Source organism: Lissotriton vulgaris, chromosome 1_1 (genome assembly GCF_964263255.1).
Source record: "Lissotriton vulgaris chromosome 1_1, aLisVul1.2, whole genome shotgun sequence".
NCBI classification, from domain to species: domain Eukaryota; kingdom Metazoa; phylum Chordata; class Amphibia; order Caudata; family Salamandridae; genus Lissotriton; species Lissotriton vulgaris.
This window is the reverse complement of record NC_141685.1, coordinates 851,751,533-851,764,094: the sequence shown is the minus strand read 5'-3', so window position 1 is coordinate 851,764,094 and position 12,562 is coordinate 851,751,533. Positions and strand designations below refer to the sequence as shown.

Here is a 12,562-nt window from a genome sequence, read left to right as displayed (position 1 = left end):
TAACTGAATAGGGGTCTTGAAAAAAGGGCGTTGGGCATACAACTTTTCCGACGACTAAAAGCCAAACTTCAAACAGAAGTGGCCAACTGGACATGCGTAACAAATTCTAAAACTAGATTAAGGTGTTCGTTTTAATCGCCTTCCTAAACATACTCTAGGCATGCTCAGAAAGTGTGCTGAACCACTTTTACTGTGTTGGCATGACTTGTGAAAAATCCCCTTGCCCCCATGCTGAAGCATGAGCACGCAGGGAAATTAGGCCTTCAACTTAATGTGATGTAGGACACCTAGCCAGCAGTACCATAGAGTCTAGTCTTTAATCAAAAGACAATTTGAACAACTACATTTAAGTGTGTACCAACTGTCGGGCTCTGTCACCTAGACTGGGTTAGGAACATTTGAAAACGTTGGCCCCTGAGAACCCCTTGATATTAGTCTCCATGCTCTATGCAGACGACACAGTCATAATGGCGCGGACTCCCTGCCAACTACAATTGCAGGTCAATAGATATTACCTATTCATGGAAAGCCTACAAAAACCAGGAATTGGTTGTCTTTTTAAAAAGGAAAAAATGGCTTTTTATTCTGTACAATTGATTCGACTTGTCTGTACTTTTATGGATAAGTTCCCTTATCCGAATAAAGTTTTATTTGATTTGATAGTCTCCATGTTTTAGTCCCTTAAACATATATAACCAAGTTTACATTGTAGCATTATAGTTGAAGCAATAATAATGTGGTATGTGGCTAATCGGAGACTATGACTAACATGTAGGTGAGAACGGAAACTAGGTTGTGGGAGGCAAGCCTTTGCATGGACACCAAGCATGTCTTCTTAAGATGTTTGTGGAAAGTACAGAACATTTTAAAGTTGTTTCTTATCATTCTTGTAAGTGTTTTTTTTCCAAAGTTAAGGTGCCCCTCAAGTTAACATGAACATCCCACTACCGCGGATGTTGACACAACGAGTATTCCTGGAAAACTCGTTTTTAGATTTTAAAGTTTTACTAGGTTCCCTCAGAAGCCAATGGAGTGATTAAAAAAATTACCATTCTTGCTTCTGGAGTCCCAGGTGCACATCACCTGAACGATCCTAAAGTCATTATATTTCTTCCTTCAATGTTCTGGAAGTCTGGTATGTACCCAGTGTCTGTGCAGTAGGCAAGCGCGCAGTCACCAGATATCTCCTCAACTCCACACTGCGGGAGTGTGGCTTAATCAGAGGATCTTTGGAGTAGAGATAACTGCATGCTGACATCCTGGACAATAGTGCTATTTTGGGATAAAACAGGTCAGCATCTAGTAAAACTTCCAGGTTTCTTGCATTCATGCCTATAAGGGAGCCATCCCAGATTCTGTGGCTATTCAAAGGGGATACACTTCTTGGTCAGCTCCACCAAAACAAGCATCTCCCTGACATCGATTTAAATGAACAAATTTGTATTACACTGTGAACATATTTAGGCATTCTATAACTATCAAGGGCTTCCTTAATCTGTAGCAATTAGCATAGATTGTAAGTAAACCTTTGTTACTCCAGGACATCCGTAGGCCACTTATTCAAAGAAGTGGCTCTAGATCGGATCCTCACTCATTGGCTAAGAAAGGAGGATAGGATACAAAAAAGATCTCTAGGTTATATTCACCACACCATGGAGCATTTTCAGTATACAGCTGAGAGGTCAGCAACCTCTGAGCGCACTGCTGGCCCTCATACAAAGAAGTAAGACTTTTGTCTCCGATTTTAAACAGTGTGGTTTGGTAGCCTCTTGGGGGACCAATGCCAAACGGATGGCCATGTTAAAGTTAGTTTATTCCACAGTAATAGATCGCTTTGCCATTTGACTTTTTAAGATTTTGCTGGGAAATGGTAGACAGGCGACTGCTTAATACCTGGTCACATTCTTTGAGTCATTATTGGTGTTTTAAGAAAATGAGTAATAGCCTGCTTGACTGGTCTGGGGACAGAACACTAAGATATATGCTTTAGTTAGGCATGTTAGGTCTCCAATGAGGGTATAATGACTTCAGTTATTACACCAGCAGGACAGGTTTATATTGGTAGGTTGGCTCTAGGTCTCTTTAGATCTTCCTCTTCCCTTGATCAACATTATTGTCATCATCATTATTATTTTAGGCAAATCACTTTCTTAGCGTGCCCTCAAACTAGAAGCTTGAAGGATGGAACTACATTAAAAATAAAGTTAGCATTGTTCACATGTGTTCACAAGGACTGACCGAGTAATGAATAACATTCCAATCACCCACTGTGGAGCACTTTGCTAAACCTAAATCTAGGTCTGGGCTATAGAAAACATTGAAAATAAAGCAATTGTGCAAGCAAACTCTTGTGAGTGCCTTCAATGACCGAAAAATCCTCGGCAAAATCGTTCTTTTTCATGTACTTCCCCATTCATGCGCAGTGTGGTAATACTGGTAATCGCTTACATCTGGGTCTCGTACAGAGATCTTTCGTACTCAAATACAAGGTTCAAATGTTTATCACGCTCAGACTATAAATGGCAAGCTTTCAAATTGGTGCAAAGATAAAGGCTCAGCATCCCTGCTTTAAATTCCACGCATAGTCTATGCATTGCTGCCCAGCTGCTAAGTCACATTTACAGTCCATTGTAAATTTCTTTCAAAATGAGTACTATCCTCACCTTCGGAAAACCATCAGCAAGCATACAATAGTACAAATTGGGACTTTGTTGCGGTGTACAATCAATAAAACACATTTTGTGGACTTACTTATTTGTTACACTCAATGTATGTTAAAAGCACTTGCTCTGCTTTCTCGTTAGGACAGGTGACCACGCAAATGCATGTGGCGAATTAAAAGGATATAAAGTGAATTGTGGTAAACCCAGTTTAAGGAAGGACTCCATTTTTGTTCTGCCCCCCCACGTTTTCCCATCTGATTTTGTTGCCTTATGAACTCTATGCTTTACCAATGCAAAATAGCAGAAAAGTGTCTGTGTTTTCACCTTAAAACACATGCTGGCCAACTGGAAATCCCTGTCTGGCCTATTTAACTTCTCTACAAGTCCACTGTAGATGCTGCCAAGAATGCAGTCATGGCACGGAACGTTAAACATCATGCGGGCTGTTTAATGTGGGAAGAGACTCATGCAACTAGTGAAGTTGCTAGGGAGCATAATGAAACAGGGGCTCATGGGTGATCTTACAGCATAGCAAAGAGAAAATGCTTCAAAAGGAAATGGTGGGGCTATGAGAATACAGTAAGGTTTGGGTGGCAAAATACACTGGCTGTTGTACAGGGTATATCTGGCACTTTATCCACCACTTCCTTAGAACATTCCTTGGCCTGAAAACTCCATGTGAAAAAGGATCTCCTAGAAGACTCCTGAATTATGCTGGAAGACGACGACTAACTCTCTAACGGTCAAGTAGTTGGCCTCCTATCTGCCTGCTCCAGGGACGAAAAATGCAGATGGGCTCCAGACTCCAAGACATCCCAGCTTTTTTTTGGATCCTGCTGGAGAACTGTCTGGAGAGACACTAAGTGTCAAGAACATGTCCTAAGGAACTAGGGTTGCAGGAATGACAGTAGGAAACATTCATAGTAGCTGGAGAAATTTGAGACTTCAATTTTTTCCAGATTGGAGGACTAGATTAAGGTGCTGAGGCTCACCTAGGAACGTTGCTGCCTAGGCAGGCAAGAAAACTTCGTTTGAAGCTTTCTGCTATGCTAAAAAGAATTTCCGTTGGATACTGCAATAAACGTATCCAGACACACAGACCCTTGCCCAGATACAGCTTCCTGCCATTCCCCACTGAATGATTTGGACTTCCAAAAAAGTGACCAAGTCCAAAGAGAAAATCTTTGGCTGGGCATTTAAGCAAATATATCCTAACAGTAAATCACTCTTGGAGGCAAAGAAAAATCCAACTTTAGCACTATTGGAGATTTTCCTGCCAAAACCAAAAGCAAGGATCTCAACGATGATTTGATAGAGATCTATCAGATCTTTGCCGACCACCCAGCTTTATTTAGACCTTGCCTCATCAGAAGAAGTGATGGCGAGAGAACACAGTGCGTGTGACAGAGGACAGGCGGGGGTAGACAGAAGTACGCAAGAAGCACATGAAAGTGACAGCAACCGGAGGGAGCAACACACAAGAGCCAGTACAACACAGAGTGCAAGGGTGCCTGAGGGAGAAGTACCCGTGAGAAACAGAGCGTGCAGGGGGTGGTTATTTGGGAGGACAGAAGTGAAAAGTGGATAATTACATACACTCATTTGGTATTTAAGCAAAAAGAAAATGAGCAATGCCAAAGCCAACAGGCCCTGTCTATTAGCTTTGGCAAATTTAAGCCATGCTATACAGCATTGCATCTGCTGTGCAGCATGGCTGAGAAAAAAAAAGCACAATTATGAGGCCGAAGTATAAAAAATATTTGTAGGTGCATGCATGCACTTAACACTTAATTATTTCTTTGCTTTTTCTTTATTGCCAATACCGAACTCTTTCGACAATATATTTCTGAAGTGGCAAAAAACTACAATTTCTGGACTTGACAAAGAAAATGCAGAGGGTCCTATTTTCACGTGGTTTAATATCTAAGGGAGGGCGGGGTAATAGACTTGTCAGTTATCGTTTATAACGTGTTTTCAGCGCATCAGGGAAATATTCAGGGGGATTCTGGGATAGGTAGTGTGTGAAATAAGGGCAGTCAAATGATTGGAGGATTGAGAGGGTGGAGAGCAGGTTTACGCAACGTAAAGAACGAGACGTTATTGAGGAGGAGGTTTACGTATTGGTAGCAAGAGAGAAGCGAAAGCGCTGTGAAGAGTTGTATTTGTAAGTATGAGGAAATTTTGACTGAGAAAAAGAGGGGAATAATCTGGTATCTCGCTTAGATTTATAAGCGTTTCTGTGGGGGGTAAAGTCATTTGAAGTATATTTTTCTGATGGAGCGCTGCGTAAAATAGAGGGAAAACGTGTCACAGGGACTTGTACAGACTAGACAAAATTGGAGTTGAACAGATGTTATAGGCCATAAGGTATAACGCTGTTTTTTAAATATTTGCAGTGAAACCCCTGATGAAGATAAATTGCCCGAAATGCATTGGATTAAGCATGACTAAAATGTACTCGTCGTGTTGCAGTACGAAAAGGCCTGCATGGGCAAACTGCATCATTTGAAAAATTGAGAATCCATTGAACTGCCGCACATGTGATAGTCACTTTAGAACTATATTGTCGAAAAAGTTGGAAATTGGCAATAAAGGAAAATCAAAGAAATAATGAAGTAACCTTTATTTAAGGAATGCAGCTGTGCGTCCGAAAGGGAGTGCCAAGTCATGACGCTCCACCCTTGTTTGAATGGTCATGGAAGTGGTTGCAGGGCAAAAAAACACAATTTCTGGACTGCACACAAAAGGACTACAATTTGATGAAACTTTAACTTTCAGTATGAATTTGGTGTGCATTTCGTCATTCATGTATGAAATTTCTAGTTTGGATTGTGTCATGGAAGAAGCATCCTGGTAAAAGGGCTGACACTTGGAAAGAATATGCAAGGAAATCTTCCTTTGTTAAGAAGAGGACTTAAATAACAAAAAGACTACGGTAAATTATAAATGACCATATGAAGATTGGCCAATGTTAATGCAGGTTTTACAGAAAATATACTTTCGAGAGTCTACTGAAAACCAAATTGGTTTAAGAAACTGCTCCGAGACTTGGAGGACAAATGTTGGAAATATAGTAATGTTGGTGCAGATTTGCTTCACTTGTTTTCTTTCCCTTTAGTTTAACAACTCTTTGGATACAGATTTTTGTAAGAGTTGCAATAACTGACCTGTGATCTGAATACAGTGGTAAAGTTTCTATTTTTTAATCTAAGGATAACATTTGAAGGTTGCAAATAGACAGGAAATGCCCACATGATTGGAAATCAAGTGAGCCTGAAAAAATGAAAGTAAATTTTCAAATTTAATGTGATGGACAGGTTGCAGAAAATGCTTAGTATTACTACACCGGCCAACTTGTCAATACAGTAAAATATAGGAAAAGCTAAAAAGATCTGATAAAACCTTCTGGGAATATATTCCTTAAGTAAAAGGTAGGATATACACCAAAGCTCTATTACAAATGTAAAACTTCTGTGTAATCGATTTTTGACCCATCTTTTAATCTTCACCACGCTTTTCAGCCCTGAACTAAAATATTTTTCAACTAATCCTGTAGTGAAAATATATCTGTAGATTACATAATATGCAAATAAAACACCAAATGAAGAGAAGAAAAAAAAAGCAAAATCCTAATTCGGGTCACAGGTGGACACACCAACAGAAAACACGCAGCACTTCAATGAGTTCTCATTTGGAGACTCCAAAAATAAGGAGGCAGCACACAGAGGGCAGGAGGTAGGGCAAATGGGTCTGGCTAGGGCACACATAGCTTTGGTCTTTGTTTTGGCAGCGTCTAAAAGTATCTGCAGTACGAAATGTTAATAACGTAGCTGAAGTTTATTCAAGAATATTTAAATTCTCTTTAAGGTATGGCTTATCAAAATAGTTTCAACTGCTGTATGAAGTTCTTAAAAGGCACATTTGTCCCATTTGTAGACCTGCGAGCTGTTTTTGACCTTTTCCCCAGTGACAAACTCTGGGAGGTCCTTGGGAGAGCAGGGGTCCCAGGTGGCATATCATTTATCCAGGAACTGTATACAGGCAATTTTGCCAGAGTACCCGGGTGGGGAAAACCTGGAGACATCCCCATCAGTCTAAGGATACACCAGGGATATGTCCTGGCACCCACACTCCTTTTATTATTTATCAATGGACGTATACTTATCTTCTAGATTGTGAAAATGACGCCCCCATAATGGCCAGGTAAAAATTTCCAGGTCTGCTATTTGCAGATGACACACTCCTCAACTATAAAACTGCAAGGGACCCAAATACCCTTTCGGGAAAGTTTAGCCTCTTCTGCAAGGACCACGTGCTAGAAATAAAGAGCAAAACCGAATATACGGTTTTTACCCACCGAAAAAAAGCCAGGAGTAATGCTGATCTAGAAGGTTCCAGGCTAAACAGGGTCTCTGATTTTGATTATCTAGGGGTGAGACTGACCGACTCTCATAAATGGTCTCCCCAGACTGACAAAAGCACAATGACTCTAAAACAGAGCTGAGACTATTGTCAGGTTCGCCAACAAGGGCCTCTTCTTTTTCAATCACACCAGCACTGGAGATATACAAGTCCCAGCATGTAGGACTGCTTTATACGGGGATAATTTGTGAGGCTATTGCAACCTTGACCCTTTAGTAAGATGTGAAAATTATTTTATCAAATCCTTGCCAAGGTACCCTAAAAGTATCCTATTACTTCTGTTAAAATGTATCTAAATCTGAGAACATTTCTGATATAGCTGGTCTAAAACCTATCCATTATTGGGTCAGGCTCTGGACGACAGAAAAACTGGCCCCATATAAAGATTGTCTTAATGAGATATTGGTCAATCATCTGGCATGAACAATGCCCTGGGTATCCCAAATAAAAACACCTAGCTTACTAAGCTAGGAATGAATGAATATTGGTAGCGGCCTGCATTAGTTCCAGAAAGTGCCAGAGAAACTGTCAAACTATGCTATTGGAATGCTGTCTTCAGCACAAGGTGGTCATCGTTATCCTTGGGCAGCCTTACAGATTTAAACATGCCCTTTAATGTGCTCAACAATCTGACGATTTTTTGGACCATGTAAATGTTCAACTTCCAAGAACCCTGTTCATTAAAATCAGGTTAGGGATTCTGCCAATTGCATCCTTCACCTATTCATGGAACAAGAATGATAAATCTACTAATTTATGTCCCAGGGGTTGACACACAGTCGAAAATGAGGAACTTTTCTTTTGTTACATCTATGCAAAACAGCATGCTCATTGGATGGCTCCCCTTTCCCGGCTACATAGGCTCGCAGACTAGCGCAAAGCTATAACAGTCTGCAAGTCAGACAACAGGAGTATCATAGTATAGTCAGGGGTGTAGCTTCGGGAGGGGGCGGTGTTTTGGATGTTACACTCCCCTAATAAATGTATTTTCTGGTTAATAGTTGGGTACAGGTAATTTTCACTAGGATATGGTAAGGTGTCTGTTGAATTTCACCAGAAACAAACAAACAAAAACAAAACACACACACACACACACACACCCTCCGTGTTTTCAGTCTACAAAAATATTAGTTATCTTACAAAATATTGTGTTTTCCCTCACTTAGTCACCCTACTAGTCTGCATTTGTCTCCTTTTCCACTGCCCATTTAGCCTCTTTGGTGCACCCTGCTTGTCTTTCAATGTATTTTAACATTATATGCCAGTGTGATTGTTGGAAAACCTAAAATTCAAAGACCCCCCCCCCCTTCCACTCCCCACTCCCCCCAGCCTCCTGACCAAGCAACGCCCCTGAGTATACTATCTCAAATCGTTAGCTCAATTTGGCATATTAAGGCAAGGACTGTTGGAAAAAAATTACTGCCTTGGGGGCACTTATTCATGTTTTAATGTTTCTTAAAACTGTTATCTTGTCTTTTAAAGCACTGTGCACTTTAAGCTTACTTATGTTAGCTAGTGCTTCTGAGTTACCTTCAACTAGCCAATCACTTAGACTTTACTGATGGCATAATGGACTCTTTTGAGTTCACTTTTTGACTCTGAGGTTTTTTTCTTGCCGGTATTTGCCTTAGTATGGAGGTATCTCATTGGAATCTCTTTTCTGCGAATGGATATGTAATGATTTTATTCATTTGTATGGTTATCAATTGTGGTTTAAATCTATTGTACTTTTTATTACATTTTATGTAACTTTCTTCGGTTTTTTTACTGCGCACTTTTATGGTTCTGTGAACCGAAATAAAGTTGACTGACTTAAGGCTCAAGACGTATACGATACCTTATCTAACCGCTGTCAACCCGACAACAGGTTACATGTTAACTGGTCACATATTGCTTCATAAATAAGGGAGAACACATGAATTCGTCACAACAGATTACAAAAAAACAAATAGTAGTAGTTACAAACTTTCGAGTATGTATTGAAAGTAGACTTGCCCTACCACTGATTAGCAACGTTAATGCTGACCTTTGTTCCATGCTCGGCCTGGCCCCTTTGAACACTAATTCTCCCCTATTCATGATGGAATGTGTATTTTTTGTAGTGTCTGCCAAAGAAAGACAATGGGTCTGTAAAGCAAGCAAAGCTGACGGAAACGAGGCTGCCACAAGCAGCACCGCATTCAACACACGACAGCGGTCTCACACTGCCGGACTCTTCCAATTAAGTTCACTCCGACAGGCCAAGGAGCAAGGTTCCATATTTGACTGAAAAGCCAAAGACGTAAGTTACTTGGAAGTAAAACAGTTAAACCGAAAGAATACAAAACACAGGTAAGCTGAGCAGAACTAATTGGAGAAGGCACTTTCAAAGGCCAGTGTTAACGCGCATTGATATTGCACTTACAATAATCAACAATTTGAAATTGGTTTTAGAAATTTTAAAGAAGAGGTGGAAATGCTTCTGTCATCAAATGAAAATGTTTGACGTTTGTATCAATACGATATTGATAGTGTTGCAATTGGGTAAATGAGAGATTTCATTTGGGTTTCGTGATTACTTAAAACCTTTATTCAGGTTTGTAATGAGGAAAAAAAGTTAAATCAATGCTGCATTGTACTTTTTTGAAGGTCTAGCGTTTGAATAAGTTATTATGTATCAGGCATGTATGGCACACAGATAAAATAAAATTTCAGATGAAGATGTTTTTCAGATGGCAAAACACCTCATGTTAGATAAAAGGAATTGACAAATAGTCGTCTTCCATTCACTGGCTAGCCACACAGTTGAAGTTTCCTTTGCGATTCAGCAATCCACATACAGAGAACAGTGTCTGTCCTGAATATATGTGAGGCAGCTACGTGGATAGGCATTTTGCCAGTTTGCTTTGGTAGGACTTTTTATTCTGAGCAATTTCACAGAACCTCCACCTTGGGACTGGGCGCTGAGGGGGAAGGGATTAATGCTCTGGTTATCTATTTACAACAAGGTTAGGAATCTGCAGTTAGAAGTATCCATCACAAGAACAAATGTCTTACTTTCTGTAACACTTCTTCTAGTAGATGCTCTAACTACATATTTCTCACCACCCTCCCATGTCCCCGTTCTGTGGTATGGTCTCTTCCATTTAAAAAGATCCAAATCTAGGAATCTGCAAATGGGTTCATTAAATTTGCAGATGGGCTCTAGGTCTAGGGAGCATAAAATGTCTCGAAAGGACCTGACAACAGCGTGCAAGGGTGGTGCTAATATGCAGTTCTGTATGTCACTTCCGGGATAGGGTAGACGTGGATTAGGATTAACTCCACCTACTGGCGTGCAGGAGATCTGCTTTTAAGTTTTCTACAATTGAGTCTGGAGCCTGGAGAAATTTACAAGGTAAGGAATCTGCAGTTAGAAGTATGCATCGGAAAACACATGAGTGCAGAAGACTGTAGTAAGCCAAACTTTAAACCCTCAGTGTCTAACTCCTGCCAAAGCCAGATCCTTTAATTCTAGCGTGCAAGGATGTAGGCCAAATGTGAATTGCTACTCCACTAGAATGCCAGGAACTGTACTTTATTTAAAAGACAAAAAGAGAGCCCAAGTTTTGTGTATCTGATGGCTGCCTGGAGCATGAGGCTGGCAGCCATGTCTTCAATCTCGCAGGTAGCTATTTTTGTGAAACGAATAGAGGTGGTAAACGGCCCTCAGTGAGGAGAAGTTGAGTTGTGTCGATTTAGGCACCTCGTTTACTTTTGGGTTTCTGTGGTCTAATTGTTGCACATTACGATTGACGCAGGAACATGGTCCCGAACCCACCTTTTCGTATTGTGGGTTCAGGAACATGTTCCTGGGTCAATCGTAACACTGATTTGATTTCGAAGTTTTATTACAACCGCGATGGGGCTTTTGTATGGATGATCAATGTTATTTAAATTGGATCCCTCATCTAGTTTCTATGAAAAGTACTGATACGCAAGAACACCTCATATTTGAGTGGATTCTTCTTTGGACATAAAACACATTTGTGTCCTTTTTGGACCTTTAATACCGGATGAACGTTCCGTATATCTATATACAAACATAGAGTTGGACAACCTGGAGTGATTGTTTGCAGCAAACGGAATTTAGCTGTGAATCTGTATAGAAGTCTTGAGACCGGACTGCACTTTATCCGTCCGATTGGGCTCAGAGCTATCCTGATTCACCATATGTAACCCTGTCCATTTAATAATCTTTTCACCCTGATGAAGTTCCTATAAAAGGAACGAAAGGCGTTGGCTGTTGTCCTGTGCTTTTATACGAAGATGAATAAATATTTTTGGAAAGACAACTTTGGATGATTTGTGACTTCACCCCTGGTGCTGCCTCTTGAAGCTTTTTCTCTGGATTTCCAGTGGGATCTAACTACAGCAGGTCTCGGAGGCGTTTGGCATAGGACTTGATTACTTATGGGACTTTAAGATTGAAGTGCTTGGGGGGAGGAGCTACGCCGCGAACCAAGATGGCCGCATAAGCTCCCGGCTCCGCCGACCTCCGCCGGCGGCTCGTCTATCCTGTTTATCCTCTACCCACGCCCTGTGCCTGGGTGTATGAAGGTTACCTGATGCCAACGGTGCTGTCCCGGACCTCCTACCTTATTCAGCGACGAAGTTATGTCGTGTCCCATTTTTGGCCTACTACCGGGCTGACGCCGGGACCTCGATTTTTTAACTGTCCAAGCGGGAACTGATCAACATCGGCTGCGGGACCGCGACTGTGGCCGGTCTCCCAGATTTGAACAGCTCTTTCCGCCTTCGACTTGTGATCTCGTTGATGGATGGTGCCGGAGAGGAAACATTGTGACGGGCTGCGATCCTCCTGCACCGTGGCTGGGGGCTGTGTGCCTGACCCTCGTTCCCCAGTCCGGGGGTTGACGGGCTGCACCCACGGCCGGTGACTGTGTTGAGTGTGCCAGCTCGGGGCGCCCCTTTTGTTGAGATCGCTAAATGTGTGCCCGGAGCCCGGCGATGTGGGCTGGAGATTGTGTTCCCCCCCCCCCCCCCCGTCCCTTGGGCCCCGGGATGGAGGGGATGGATAGCGCATATTCCTTGAGTTCCGTCATGGCAGCGATTGGGGCGCTCCGCTGGCAATTCACCGTCGCATGTGTCTCCCTGGCGGCAAAGCTGGATGATGTCTGCTCGGGACCGGCCATTGACGCTGCAACACTTGAACAACAGTCTGTGGTCCAGTCGAGCGATTTGACCCGCCATCTTAAGGTGCCCGAGCGTCAGCCCGACTTCGCTTCTCGGGGAGTCGGTCTCACTTCTCCTTCATTTGCTACAGTGCCTGGTCTTCCCTTCACGTTCCCTATCCGATGGTGTATCGTCGCTCGAGGTACTGTTCGTCAATGCCGAGTCTCGGGGTCCTGTCGATGTGGACTGCCATATTTCTTTGTTCCGGCCCGTCTGTTTAACGGAGACCGCCATTATGTGTCCGGACTCTGTTCCACCTTCAA

At 42.0% G+C, this 12,562-nt stretch overlaps 1 protein-coding gene across 1 annotated transcript in view; it reads right to left on the bottom strand.

The window, feature by feature from the left end:
* ARHGAP29 (Rho GTPase activating protein 29) overlaps positions 1-12,562 on the bottom strand; it is a 393,170-nt gene that overhangs the window by 186,600 nt on the left and 194,008 nt on the right. The gene's annotated exons all lie outside the window — the stretch shown is intronic.